We start from the raw sequence: 15,371 nt of genomic DNA on the forward strand, positions 1-15,371 counted from the left end.
AGAGAATCCATTCTAAGCAAAAGTAGTCATGATTAGCATTCTAGCTGGTGTTAAGTAGTAAATAAAACTCCTATAAAACCTTCAGTCTACTGTTAAGCATTCATGACTTCTTATTTGAACAACATGGCTTGAGTGATTCTCACTCACTCACTTTTTTAACCGCTTATCCAATAAGGGTCGTGGGGGGGGGGGGGGGGGGGGGGTGCTGGAGCCTATCCCAGCTTTTCAATGGGCGCAAGGCACACAGTAACACCCTGGACGGGGCGCCAGTCCATCGCAGGGCAGACACACATACACACACAGACATTCACTTATAGGGCAATTTAGTGTCTCCAATTAACCTGACTGCATGTTTTTGGACTTTGGGAGGAAACCCACGCGGACACAGGGAGAACATGCAAACTCTATACAGAAAGGACCTGGACTGCCCCACCTGGGGATCGAACCCAGGACCTTCTTGCTGTGAGGCGACAGTGCCACCCACCGAGGCACCGTGCTGCCCTTGAGTGATTAATATTATATTTAATATGCAGTTAAGCAATGTTGAACGTACTTATTTGTATTGTGGTAAATGTACTGCTTTAGACCTCCAGTCCGAACCTAAAGAAGTGAACTTCAACCACTGAATGTTTCTGGGATGATCAGCTACATTTGACCACAGAGGTTAAATATGTACACTTATTTTTTAACATGATTTTATTTCCATAACTGATTATTGTAAAAGTCTAGGGTTTACCCGCGAGAGTAAATCCAGACACAGCGCTGTATTGAGATTGTTGTAAATAAAACGGATCAGTAAAGCCGTTCAGTGTTGGTACCCAGCATGACCTCCACAGGGGGAAGTTGTATTAAAGACTTAAGCTAACAGAGCAGCTTATTAAGCTCTTGCTGCAGGCTAATTCACTTATTCATTACACATCCAGAAAGTCAAGAGTCACTCAGTTTTCATTTACCTTCCTAAATGTATTTTAATAAAATCAAATATCAATTACTTACTATTGAAAATGTATTAAACATGCCTTTTTAAATTTCAGGGCAATCATGTGTAGAAGACTTCTTTGCTGTTGCAGCATAACGGTGCTGCTGTGCACAAAGTGAGGTCTATAAATCCTGATTTGATAAGTTTAGTGTAGTAAAATAAATTCTTCACAGAACCCTGACTTCAACCCCACTGATCAGTTTTCGAATTAACTGAGATTAAAGTGTTGAATAAAATTCAGGCCTTTTCGTCCAGCATTAGAACCTGAATGAAATGCCTCACGAACGTCCTTTATATTGTAAACTTCCACAGACAGACTTCAAAATCATCATTTAGTCATTACCAATTCCACTGTTGCACAACAGCTACTAGTGTGACATGGCGAGAGCTAAAATCTTATGCTAAGACATGAAGCCACCACCCCCTTTACTTCCAAACTCCAGCTTATGTAACACTGGGCTGCTTTTTAATGTTGAACCGCTCTGTGGTGGTAACACTGAATGCGTTGCTTTAACAATTTGATCCTTCAAATCAGAGCCAGTCAGACTTATATTAACATCTATGGTACAGTATGTAGCAGACGCTTTAATAACACAAACTGTTCATATGAAGTGGTGTCTACTGCGTTAGGTAAGAGAGCTCTTCTGCCTTTATAATGGCTCTTTAATAAATAAAGAATAAAAACAATTCTGTATAGAGACTGCGTTTTTAAATAATTGTAAAAAAGCGTAAAAAGAAATAGCTTTTCCTACTCTGTAATGGGGCTGGAATGCGAGGATAATCCACACACCTGAAAGAATGGAAGATAACCCAGGTGCAAGATGTTTAATCAAGGTAGAACAATACTGTGGCTAAAAAGCCACTAACAAAAAAGGGGACAATCGCTAATAAATAATGTGGCCAAAAATAACAGAAAGGAAATAACAAATGAAAGACACAAAAACACCCGCAGCCCACAATGGAGGAAGTGGACAGAACAGGGACAGAGCAGAACTGAGAACTATAATGACAATATGACAAGCTGATTCGACCATCTGTAACAAGAGAACTTTCCGACACCCTGACCTCAGCTAGCACACCCTGTGCATAACATGGATTTATGGGTGGGGTCCGCTCCAGAAAAGGAATGTCACCCAAGGAGAATCAGCTCTCCCAAGGCAAGGCTTGCAACTGATGTTTTAATTTTAATAGTGTTGAGGTCAGGGCTCTGTGCATGTCACAATTTGTCAAACTATGTCTTTATGTACCTCAGTTTGTACCCTGGGGATGAAGTAATCTGTTGCCACAAAGTTTAAGGTGTATAATGTATTTAATTTGCTTGTTAGTAATGGGTATGGGGCTAAACACCTGAACTCAGTGATTAGAAGAGGTGCCCACAAACTTTGGCCACATAGTGTGGAGTGGAACATGTGAAAATTCAACCCAGACCTTATATATAAACCAAAATCAGACATTATGCCGAAATGATAAACCAGGTTTTATGATGGCTGCTGGAATAAATTAAACTGGATATGTAGGAGTGTGTGAGTAATACTGGTGTCATTTACTGTAGCTGTAAGAACAATATCCTTAAATAAAGTGTTACAGATTCACATTCTGATTAAAGTACCAGTAACAGTATACTGTGCTAATATAGCATTAGATTCCTCATCCTTCTTCTACATTTAATTATAGTAAGAAAACGAGTGTCAGTGTGAAGTCTTCAACACTTGTAATGCTGCTTTTACTTCCCACAGGGAAACGATGTGAGCTTAAAAAGTGTACGAGTGAAATTTGAGGGGAACATTTTCGGTAGATTTAATTAAAGCACTTATCTGTTCTCTCACTTACTCCTCTGGCCAAGAGCAGTTCTAAAAGTTGGCATTACTTCCTCTCTGTAGATCTGAGCTGGGTGTCCGACTGCTGTCTGTGACTAATTGGCCATTATTGTTTGGGTTTATAGTCCCGCCTGCACATTTTCTAAAGTTTGGCTTTAATAAATGATTCAGTTTGTTTAAACTCAAGCATGTAGAAGTGTTTCAGGGGAATTGATGCACTTAAATTAAGCTACGGGATGAATAAAAGATTAATAGGAAGATACACAGAGTGTGTTTTTAAATATATTTTAAATATTTGGTCTTTACCAATTTTATTTTCACAAATTTGGCTACATTTAATGATCAGTGAAGATAGACTGAAAGCAATAAGCTTACCATTGACATTCTATTAAAATTATTTAACTTGATTTATTGTTAAACTTCTCAGACTTTAATACTTACAGATAAGAGGTGTCAGCATGGACCATGAAATCTGAAGGAGGTGTTTTTGGATGCAAGTTAAATTAGAGAATATTTATGTGGGTTACCATCTTTATTATAAACCTACTTCTAAGTGTATTTACTTATTATAATTTGAAGGTGATGTTTTACACTTTGGTTCTATTTATGACAGAACAGGTAGTTACAAGTTACACAAGATTCATCAGTTCAAGTTCAATTTCACGGCTGTCACGGCCAATTTTGTATTTCCAATTCTAACACGTCTTTGGACTGTGGGAGGAAACTGGAGCTCCTGGAGGCAACCCACACAGACACGGGGAGAACATGCAAACTTGGCCGCTCAGGTGGCGCAGCGGTAAAAACACACGCTGGAACCAGAGCTGGGATCTCGAATACATCGTATCGAATCTCAGCTCTGCCTGCCGGCTGGGCTGAACTGCCACATGAACAATGATTGGCCTGTTGTTCATATAGGGGTGGGATATTAAGCTGGATAGGGACTCTCTCATAACTAATGCAATTACGACCGCTGCTGGCTCATTGATGGTGCCTGCACAGAGACGGGGAAAAGAGTGCTGTCAGGGTGTGTCTCTCCGTACACAGTGCTGAGCTGCACTGCACTCGTCAAAGTGTAGGTGATAAGATGCATATGGCTGCTGCCCACGTGGGTTAGCTTCGTTCTCTTCAGTCAGAGCAGGGATTTGGGACCGCTCCACTTGGGAATCGAACCCAGGACCTTCTCACTGTGAGGCAACAGTGCTGCCCACCGAGCCACTGTGCCGCCCATTAGTTTACTACAAGTCACCCATGTTGTGGGCACAGATGCACCTCATGACAGATGTTGGCTTTGGGTCTTTTGCTAATAACTGCAATTTCGTCACATTTTTTTGCTTTTTGGGATCAATGAAGTAATCAATCAGTCAGTTAATAACAGTCTTAATGTGCCTTTTTGTCTTTGGCACAGAAAACGCAATGTCTGTTTTTCCAGTTAAGTGACAACAGTTTTCTGAAGTACTCCCCAGCCAATGTGTTTATATTTATCACAGTAGCATACAGGGATCGTGCAACGCCATCTGAGATGCTGTAGGTCACACACATTCAGCAGTGGTTTCCAGCCTTGCCCTAAACGGACTGAGCTCTGTCCAGATTAGTTGATTTGCCTTGCTTTACATGAAGACGAGCAGAGGAGAAATTTAATCTGTGACACTATAAAACTAAAGACTAATTCATATATAAAACACATATATTCACATCTGTTTACATTTATATCATTTGAAATGTAATTGTTTTAAGGAATTGACAGCACTATGTGATGATTACATCAGTAAACATTAAACTATGCTTCCAGCGCCTGTCCTCAGTGGGCATTAACTTCACATTATCCCACTTTTCCACTACAAAATGAAGCCTGGTCGACCTGTTGTCATGACAACAGCTGCACCGCTGTACACAGGTAGCAGAAATGCACTGTGTGTGTGTGTGGCACAAGTTTAAACTTTCAGATAACAGTGTAGCCTTGCGGGTAAAAGATTTCACCATTACTGTCTGTTCCACACATCTACTCTACAACCCCTGTTCAGTTTCATCACTCAGAGAGGAGAGCAGATTCATCAAAATGTTCATCAACTGTAATCTTCATCTTCAATATCCAGCGGCTGGTCATTTTTATGTTTTATCACTGCTTTATCCTGGGTCAGGGTCGTGGTGGGTCTGATTATTTTGGAATCACTGGGCACAATGCAGTTTCACACCCAGGACAGGACGCCAATCCAAAGTCCTACCAAGATTCAAACCCTGAACACAGCGGTAGTGGGTTGGTATTAGTTACGACTGTGCCACCCAAGCACCCCAACATGGACAAATGTACTTAATCAGTAAATCAACACATAATTTAATGTGTTTGGTATAATATGGAATCAGGACTCTTGGTGCTGTCCATCCCTCCCCAGGTACAACCATCACGTCTGTATGTAGACGCCCAAAATACTGCAAATTTAAAACTAAATGTTGCATTTAAAACTTCTATGTTAATTTGTTTATTTTTACTTACTGCTTTATTTTGAGGGTCACAATTCAGGGTCACATTGTGTCCAGTGCCACCCATAAACACATGGTAAAAGGCAGCACACACAGGATAAAGCACCAGTCCATTATAGAGCAAAGCAAATCATTACACCTTCTACATGGGCGGCACGGTGGCTAAGTGGGTAGCACTGTCGCCTCACAGCAAGAAGGTCGGGGTCCTTTCTGTGTGGAGTTTGCATGTTCTCCCCATGTCTGCGTGGGTTTCCTCCCACAATCCAAAGACATGCAATTGAGGTGAATTGGAGAGCCTAAATTACCCATGACTGTGTTTGATATAACCTTGTGAACTGATGAACCTTGTGTGTAATGAGTAACTACCGTTCCTGTCATGAATGTAACCAAAAGTGTAAAACATGACGTTAAAATCCTAATAAACAAACAAACACCTTGTACATACTTGTGAGGTGAGGAAATTGAGGAAACCTATGCGACAAAAAGAACATAAGAAACTCCTCACAGTCAGTGACCAATGGCTAGGTTCAAACCCAGGTCTCCAGGATCTAAGTTACTGTGTGGCACCCACTTCTACCAGCTGCACCAGCAAGTAAAAACATAAAGAACATAAAACCTTTTTTTCTTCTAATATAAAACTGATTGTAATGATGATGATATAATGAGCTCTGTTTGCAGATGTTTTGGAATTAAAGCTAAGCATTCTCTTGGTATCTTGCTAATTTACATATACATTTAGCGTAGTGATGTATAAGCAACCTCTCAACATATAGAGCATAAATGTATTGTATGAAATAAGCTATGAAATGGATGAGATCTGGATGCCACATTTAACCCCTGGGCTTGACTTCAGACATGCTGGATCTAACTAAATCATTTAGTGTCCAGAGTCAGGGACGTTAGACACTGTCTACACAATCATACCATAGTAAGTGTAAGTGTTTGGGAGCTGAGATGTGTTATGGAAAATTTCATTTTATGCTAAATATAACCTGGATGTTAGTATTATGTTGCTTGTGCATTAAATCTTTATAGTTGTTCAATCCTTATGTTGGTGCTTGAGGTGTGGCTGGGAGTCCAAAGCACAGATATAAGCAACATGTCTTAGGGCCAGCTGTAGCCTAGTGGTTAAGGTACCGGACCAGTGATCAGAGGGTCGCTGGTTCAAGCCCCACCACTGCCAAGTTGCTGCTGTTGGGCCCTTGAGCAAGGCCCTTAACCCTCAATTGCTCAGGCTGTATAATGTAACAGTAATGTAAGTCGCTTTGGATAAAGGCGTCTGCTAAATGCTGAAAATGTAAATGTAATGTAAATGCCTGTTGTTAAGCTGTTGTAAAATGTGGTAAACAGATTAGAAACAACAGTTAGCACAGAATGGAGGCTCCAAAGTCCAACACCCAATGTGATGTGACCAGAGCGATATAAAGGGAGACCCACAGTTCTGTTCCTTGTTCTTCAGTTCATAGACTGCTGTAAGAACCAACAATCATGCCAGTAAATTCTCCAATGCAGTCAACTGTAATCTTTGATTTCTTTCATCATCTGACCTTATTTTTACACGACAGATGTGATTGAGCTTCTCAGTGGAAATAAACCAGACATCATCCTACTAAAGGCAAACCAGTTAAAAATCTACATTTATTTACTAGTCTGTCATTATGGTGCATATCAATTTATTGCTGTAAAACACACATAAAACATTTTTGGTTGTGGAAGACAAAATTCTAAATCACTGTGTGGCAGCACAATCTGAAATAACTAATTTATTTATTCCTCTTGGTTAACCACATTAGCCTGATGAGGACCCTGCTGGGTCTGGAGGTCACCCGTATTCACTGGGCACAAGGTAGGAGTACAGCATGGACAGGGTGCCAATTTATTTATGATCACAGTACAGGCTTCTGGTTTCTCTTCCACATTCTAAAACACATGGGGGGTGGATAGGCTGCTGTAAATTGCCAGTTGATGTGTGTGAGTAAGTAAAGGGGTCGGTGTGTTGCTTTGATATGGATTTTTATGGATTTGAGGCTTGCTGAGGGTGGATTTCTGCTTTTGGTCTAGTGTTTCCTGGTAAGCGCCATACCCACCACCAGCCTCATCACAAAAGTAGTTAATGAAGATACATGAATGAGTGAATGAATAAATTAAAGGGCCATTAAATTACACACTGGAAAGAAAGACAAACTGAGCAGAGATACAAGTATTATCATCTGGGGCGTGTGCACAAGACAAGTGGTCAATTCAGTACTTTGTGTGCTGGTTGGCTTTAGTTACTTGCTAGCAGACTAAAGCTCTTTCTTCTCACTTTGTCATCATGATCTGCTGAGACATTAATATCACTGCACTGCCTCCACTTGAACTCCACTCAATGTAATTTGTCGTTGTTTATGTCGTGCATGTTGCCATTTTTTATTTAATGATAAAGAACGTCCTGGCTAAGCTATTTTCTACTCACTGTAGGTATTCACAATGCAGCCAAGATCTTCACACCGAATTGTAATGGACTGTTGGATTCCTCTGCTCAGTGCATGAATAATGCAGTTACAGTCCTCCACACCATGTAGATTTATACACTACAGGATCAAAGCCTGAATCCTGCTGCTCATTGGCTAGCCTTGTTTTTGTTGTTTGGAGCTTGCTAATGCACTTGTGTGCAGCATTTAGACTTCGACGTGATTCAGTCAGAAAGCAAACTGCTTCTTTTAACAGTTCGATCAGCAATAAGAGGAAACAATTACAGAAACAACCACATGCATGCTGCAACTAAAAGTTCAACAGCATTTCTATAAAGTTTATCATTTAGCATTCAAAATGCAGCTGCCTACCTGATTTAATTACCAACCCAAACCCTGCCACATTGGCCCACTGCTGCCACATCACCCCTTTACTGCCACATAACCCTTTTACTGCAACATTGCCCCAATACTGCCACATTGCCCAACTGCTGCAACATTGCCCCAATACTGCCACATCACCCCTTTACTGCAACATTGCCCTTTTACTGCCACATCACCCCTTGACTGCCACATCACCACTTTACTGCAACATTGCCCCTTTACTGCAACATCGCCCCTTTACTGCAACATTGCCCCTTTACTGCAACATCGCCCCTTTACTGCAACATCGCCCAATACTGCAACATTGCCCCAATGCTGCCACATCACCCCTTTGCTGCAACATCGCCCCAACGCTGCCACATTGCCCCAATGCTGCCACATCGCCCCTTTGCTGCAACATTGCCCCAATGCTGCAGAGACATCGCCCCTTTACTGCCACATCGCCCCTTTACTGCCACATCGCCCCTTTGCTGCAACATTGCCCCCAATACTGCAGAGACATCGCCCCTTTACTGCCACATCACCCCTTTACTGCAACATCGCCCCACTGCTGCCACATCGCCCCACTGCTGCCACATCACCCCTTTACTGCCAAATCGCCCCTTTACTGCAACATTGCCCCTTTACTGCAACATTGCCCCAATACTGCCACATCGCCCCACTGCTGCCACATCGCCCCTTTACTGCAACATTGCCCAAATACTGCCGAGACATTGCCCCTTTACTGCCACATCACCCCTTTACTGCAACATTGCCCAAATACTGCCACATCGCCCCACTGCTGCCACATGGCCCCACTGCTGCCACATCGCCCCTTTACTGCCACATTGCCCCAATACTGCAACATCGCCCCACTGATGTCACATCGCCCCTTTACTGCCACATCACCCCTTTACTGAAACATTGCCCCAACAATACTGTACCCCTTTACTGCGACAATATATTTGGCCATGCACTTTCAATAAATGAAGCATGTAAAACATTTTTTTTAGGGTGAGAGGCATAAAACTAATTTTTATGACTATTTGACTATATTTAATTAAAATTTTAAAAAGCAGATTTATCTACAATGACTTACACCAACTAGGCATAACATTATGACCACTGACAGGTGAAGTGAATAACACTGATTATCTCCTAATCACGACACCTGTTAGTGGGTGGGATATATTAGGCAGCAAGTGAACATTTTATCCTCAAAGTTGATGTTAGAAGTGTGAGAATTTGAGCGAGTTTGACAAGAGCCAAATTGTGATGGCTAGATGACTGGGTCAGAGCATCTCCAAAACTGCAGCTCTTGTGGGGTGTTCCCGGTCTGCAGTGGTCAGTATATATCAAAAGTTGTCCTAGGAAGGAACAGTGTTAAACTGGCAACAGGGTAATGGGCGGCCAAGGCTCATTGATGCATGTGGGGAGTGAAGGCTGGCCCGTGTGGTCCGATGACCACGTGCAGACGAGCTACTGTAGCTCAAATTGCTGAAGAAGGTAATGCTGGTCTGAAAGATGTCAGAATACACGGTGCATCACAGTTTGTTGTGTATGGGGCTGCAAAAGGGGGACCAACACAATATTAGGAAGGTGGTCATAATGTTATGTTTCACTGGTGTACATTTGCAGAAACTTAAAATACTTTATTGAATTTATTCACTTTTATATTATATAAGATATATATAGAAGAAATGATGTGTATAGATTTTACATTTTGATTGATTTACATTGGTTCATTTTCTTTATTAGTTTTAATTTTTATTACTTTTTTAAAATCATATTTATTTACAATCCCGACTAAAAATTTCTTGATTAGTAACTTTCAATTCAAACCCTGTAACACTACAGAAACCCTCAGAGGACCAAGGATTATGGGTAAAATGGATTAACATTCAGAAACACTGCCATATTAAAATTAGAAAAGATCAGAAACTGTTTAAAGTTACAAAAGCAAAACAAAACTTCAGAACTTCTACACTCCATCAGAACCAACCACAAACCACGAGAGGTTTAGAGACTGAAACATGCCGGTTATCATCAAGAGTCCAGCATTCGACAGGTCTGTCCTCCTGGATTTATAACAAAGAGAAGTGGACCCTGAAGGAAAATGAGGAGAAAGCGGGTGAGGAATTGTTTCCTCTCTCAGTCTCCCAGTGTCGGGTATGTATGTGATGGGTACGTGCCAGCGCTATTATCACTCCTGCTTGCTGAATATAAAACAGTACAGACGAGAGACGGCACTGTGGGACTCCTGATAGGACCGGCTTTGTTATTCTAGCTCTGTTTCTAAATAACAATGACTTGACCAACACCGAACCAGCAGTTGCATAGAGATACGTACACCTGTGTGTGTGTGTGTGTGTGTGTGTGTTTCAGTTCCAGGACTGCATTATGTTTCTTCTCTTTCTTCCCAGACTGCGAGACTTTGCAGTGCTGAAGCCGAGTCTCTTTGAACTAACAGATGAAATGTAAAGCAGCCATGTGAGTTTTGGAAGCGTGTTTCATGACAAATCAATCACAATTACATGTTCTGCTCATGTTCTCCAAGTCTGCATGTATAAAAACGTGTAAAAACCTACTAACACAATCATGTGCATGCTGATTAACCAACCAGCTCCATGGAGGATTGCATTTTTGAAAAGAGACTAATACAGGGTACTTCTTATCTTAGTTTTTTAAGAAAGTATTTTGCTTGATACAGGGTGGTTCCAATGCGAGCAAATGAACTGAAGACATTAGTTGATACATTAAACCTTTTTGTATTTTGAAAAAAGCTGACTTCAACTATGAATAACACTAAAGGACAGGTATTAACCTGACATGGCATTGGTTAACACTGCATTATGTTACTGTATATACACTGATCAGCCATAACATTAAAACCACCTCCTTGTTTCTACACTCACTGTCTATTTTATCAGCTCCACTTACCATATAGAAGCACTTTGTAGCTCTTCAATGGTCAGGACTTCAATGGTCAGGTCAGGATGAGTGGATCAGACACAGCAATGCTGATGGAGTTTTTAAACACCTCACTGTCACTGCTGGACTGAGAATAGTCCACCAACCAAAAATATCCAGCCAACAGCACCTCGTTGGCAGTGTTCTGTGACCAGTGATGAAGGTCTAGAAGATGACCAACTCAAACAGCAGCAATAGATGTGCGATCGTCTCTGACTTTACATCTACAAGGTGGACCAACTAGGTAGGAGTGTCTAATAGAGTGGACAGTGAGTAGACACAGTATATAAAAACTCCAGCAGCGCTGCTGTGTCTGATCCACTCATACCAGCACAACACACACTAACACACCACCACCATGTCAGTGTCACTGCGGTGCTGAGAATGATCCACCTGCTCTGTTGTGGTTCTGTGAAGTGTGTAGAGAAACAGATGGACTACAGTCAGTAATTGTAGAACTACAAAGTGCTTCTATATGGTAAGTGGAGCTGATAAAATGGACAGTGAGTGAAGAAACAAGGAGGTGGTATTAATGTTATGGCTGATCAGTGTATATTTATAGCACAGTAATACACTATATGGACAAAAATATGTGAACAGATAACCGTAAACTAGTTGGACATCCTATTCAAAAACCATGAGTATAAGTATAGTGTTGGCCCCCACTTTGTGAATGTCACAGCCTACTCTGTTATGGAAAGGTTTTCCACAGCATTTTTAAGTGGGTCTGTAGAAACTTGTGTCCATAAGCTAAGAGCATCTGTGAAGCCAGGCACTGACGATGGATTTGTAACTCCTCCTTGGCTCCTTAGCTAACCACTTTATCATATTTACTTAGTAGCTTTATTTAGGTGACTGAACACAGTCAGGTTTAAATACAGCCAATCCTGCAGATTAATTTCTCTGTTTCAGTAATGATGTACTTTCTGTTGTGCTAACTTGGATGTATCCCAAGCCACAACTGCTACATCACATAGTATAGATTATTAGTTATACAGTTATATCCTTAATAACATTACCGTACTCACATTCAGTTTAGACTTATTCAATAAATGATCTAATTGTGCAAATGCATATCAGATTAATACCTGTCTTATCTACATTTGTTTATAATTGACCCACAAAGCTGACGGTTTTAAGTTTGGTCAGTCACTGCTCTGTATAGTACACCTTTAAGCAAAAATGATCAAAAGTGCATTCATTAGGACAAACCAAAAACTGGCATGCTAATTCTTTTATAATTAAACCATTATTTAATTATTATTTCTGTAGAAGTTTGTATTAAATCAGCTAGTACTTTTTGTGAATGTTATTAAGTTTGAACATTTCAACACAAAAACGTCCATTAATCAGGATTCAGGTCTAACACTAGCACTAAAAGAGCACTTGTGCAAGGGCATGAATCTCTGTTAATAAATCAATCAATCAACAGAAGTGACAGTGACTGTAGAATTGGCTTGTGTGAAAGAGAGAGAAAAAGGGAACAATGGAGATAAATGGCCGAGTCGTAGAACACAGAGTACTACACGCAGCCCCGAACGAAGGTTGCCGAGCATGAAGAGCTGTCACTGGATATTTGGGCTGCGCCACTGCTGATTTTCCACCTGGTTGGCCACGTCTGGCCGAGTCAGGCACCCGAACATGGTGCTCACCCACCGGGACGCTGCATGCACCGTGACAAAAGAGCCAGAGAGGGCATGTCTGCCATCACGTTAGGGCAAGAAATAGATAAATCATGGCCGCTCAGCATCATTAACGAATAACATTTAACTGTAAAACAGAAAATATATGAAAACAAAGGGACTGTCGCAAGTATAAAAAAAGAGAATGAAACAGAGCATGTGTCTCTATGCAACAAATATGTGGACACATTTTATGTTTAATATTTGCCATCACGTTAGAGCAAGAAATAGATAAATCACGGTCGCTCAGCATCATTAACAAATAAGATTCAACTATAAAGCAAAAAATACAGTATATTCACTGATCAGCCATAACATTAAAACCACCTCCTTGTTTCTACACTCACTGTCCATTTTATCGGCTCCATTTACCATATAGAAGCACTTTGTAGTCCTTTCACCCTGTTTTTCAATGCTCAGGACTCCCACAGGACCACCACAGAGTAGGTATTATTTGGGTGGTAGGTCATTGTCAGTGACACTGACATGATGGTGGTGTGTTAGTGTGTGTTGTGCTGGTATGTGTGGATAAGACACAGCAATGCTGATGGAGTCTTTAAACACCTCACTAACCCTGCTGGACTGAGAATAGTCCACCAACCAAAAATATATAGCCAACAGCGCCCCGTGGGCAGCATCCTGTGACCACTGATGAAGGTCTAGAAGATGACCAACTCAAACAGCAGCAATAGATGAGCGATTGTCTCTGACTTTACATCTACAAGGGGGACCAACTAGATAGGAGTGTCTAACAGAGTGGACAGAGAGTGGACATGGTATTTAAAAATGCTGCTGTGTCTGATCCACTCATACCAGCACAACACACACAAACACACCACCACCATGTCAGTGTTACTGCAGTGCTGAGAATGATCCACCACCTAAATAATACCTGCTCTGTGGTGGTCCTGTTGGGGTCCTGACCATTGAAGAACAGGGTGAAAGGGGGCTAACAAAGCATGCAGAGAAACAGATGGACTACAGTCAGTAATTGTGGAACTACAAAGTGCTTCTATATGGTAAGTGGAGCTGATAAAATGGACAGTGAGTGTAGAAACAAGGAGGGGGTTTTATGTTATGGCTGATCAGTGTATAAAACAAAGGGATTGTCACAAGTACAAAAAATAAAACAGAAGATTTCTGTCTCTATGTAACAAATATGTGGACAAATTTCATGTTTATTATTATTTAGCCACCTATCTGTTATAAAAACCACAGAAAGAAGAAAAGAAGGAACCTGGAATAAAAGTAAGCGATCTGTTTAAACAGCGCTGTTCCTTTGGTGTTGCACAGCCCCAGGGTCCTGTAGAACTGGGCACAAATCTTGCCTTCAGTCACGGTCTGCCTCCTTGTGTTTGTCCAACCTCGTAAAGCATGCAAAAACTAAACTGCCCCTAAGCGTGGGTAAACCAGTGGACGGGAACATGATTGGTGCTCTGTCTGTAATGAACTGGTGCTCTGTTCAGGGTTTATATCTTGTTTCCTGCATGACTGACGCTTACTGAAGATGAATGAATGAATAAGTAAGTAAGTAAATGTTTCACAGATTTTCACCGAGTGTCTGTTTAATACCATATTTTTAGGACTGGCTCGATATCACTTTTCATGTCCGATACCGATACTGCAAATTAAGTATCTGCCGATACCGATACCAATCCGATACCGTCATTTCTCCTCTCAAACAACTAAGCAGTAATAATGCATGTCTCAGTGCACCATGGGTAAACTAGCTATCTAAATAACAATGCTCAGACTGTGAAACAAATATTCTCTATAGGAATAAATACAGAACCTACAACATCACACTTATACACAACTGCTGTTTTTATTTTCACTTTTACACACAGAGCATTTTTGGTTTCACGTACGTTCCAGCTGTTGTTCACGTGACACATCTCGCTTTACGGCGTGTCGTCCAAAGTGTCTACAATTAGAAGATGTGTTGATGGTTGTAGCCTAGTGGTTAAGGTACTGGACTAGTAATCAAAAGGTCGCTGGTTCAAGCCCCACCTCTGCCAGGTTGCCACTGTTGGGCCCTGAAAGTTGCTTTGGATAAAAACGGCTGCTAAATGGCAAAAATGTAAATGTAAGATGTGGATGTCAATCAAACGCAATGGACCAATTAGAATTGACACAGAGTTGAGATGTTCCGTTAAAGTTCTCTCACGTTAGATGATTAAACCCTGCTGGATTTTGAAGAGGATATCTGTGGCTAAACGGGAAATGGTATAGTTTGTTTTATTTCATAACACTAATGGATTAATCATTGAGGATGTGAGAGATCCCCAAGCCGGTTTTCTTTATCTCAGGTGAGCGATTTATCATTTATAAAGTGATTTTTATTGTGTTTAAACAGTGTGTTTAGATGTGGCAGTAGTAAAGGATTTTTTTAAATGCTAAAAGTTTAAGTAGATCAGTGTGTTTTAATTTCTGAATGGCTGTTGGGGATGAGTTGTAGATCATGTTAATGATGTCATCAAGATGCACCTTGTTACGGCACTCTGTTGGAACGTATCTTCGTGTGTTATTTGCTTTACACACAAACACCTGGCCTTATTTACATTAAGTGTTATTTACATTAAGTGTTATTTACATTAAGCAACAATATCGGATTGGATTACACGTTTTT

The 15,371-nt window shown here is 40.9% G+C and overlaps 1 protein-coding gene across 4 annotated transcripts in view; it reads right to left on the reverse strand.

Moving 5' to 3' along the window:
- Nucleotides 1-15,371, reverse strand: part of nrxn3a (neurexin 3a) — a 383,783-nt gene that overhangs the window by 139,522 nt on the left and 228,890 nt on the right. The window lies entirely within an intron of this gene.

The sequence above is a fragment of the Trichomycterus rosablanca genome, chromosome 13 (assembly GCF_030014385.1).
Source record: "Trichomycterus rosablanca isolate fTriRos1 chromosome 13, fTriRos1.hap1, whole genome shotgun sequence".
NCBI lineage: Eukaryota > Metazoa > Chordata > Actinopteri > Siluriformes > Trichomycteridae > Trichomycterus > Trichomycterus rosablanca.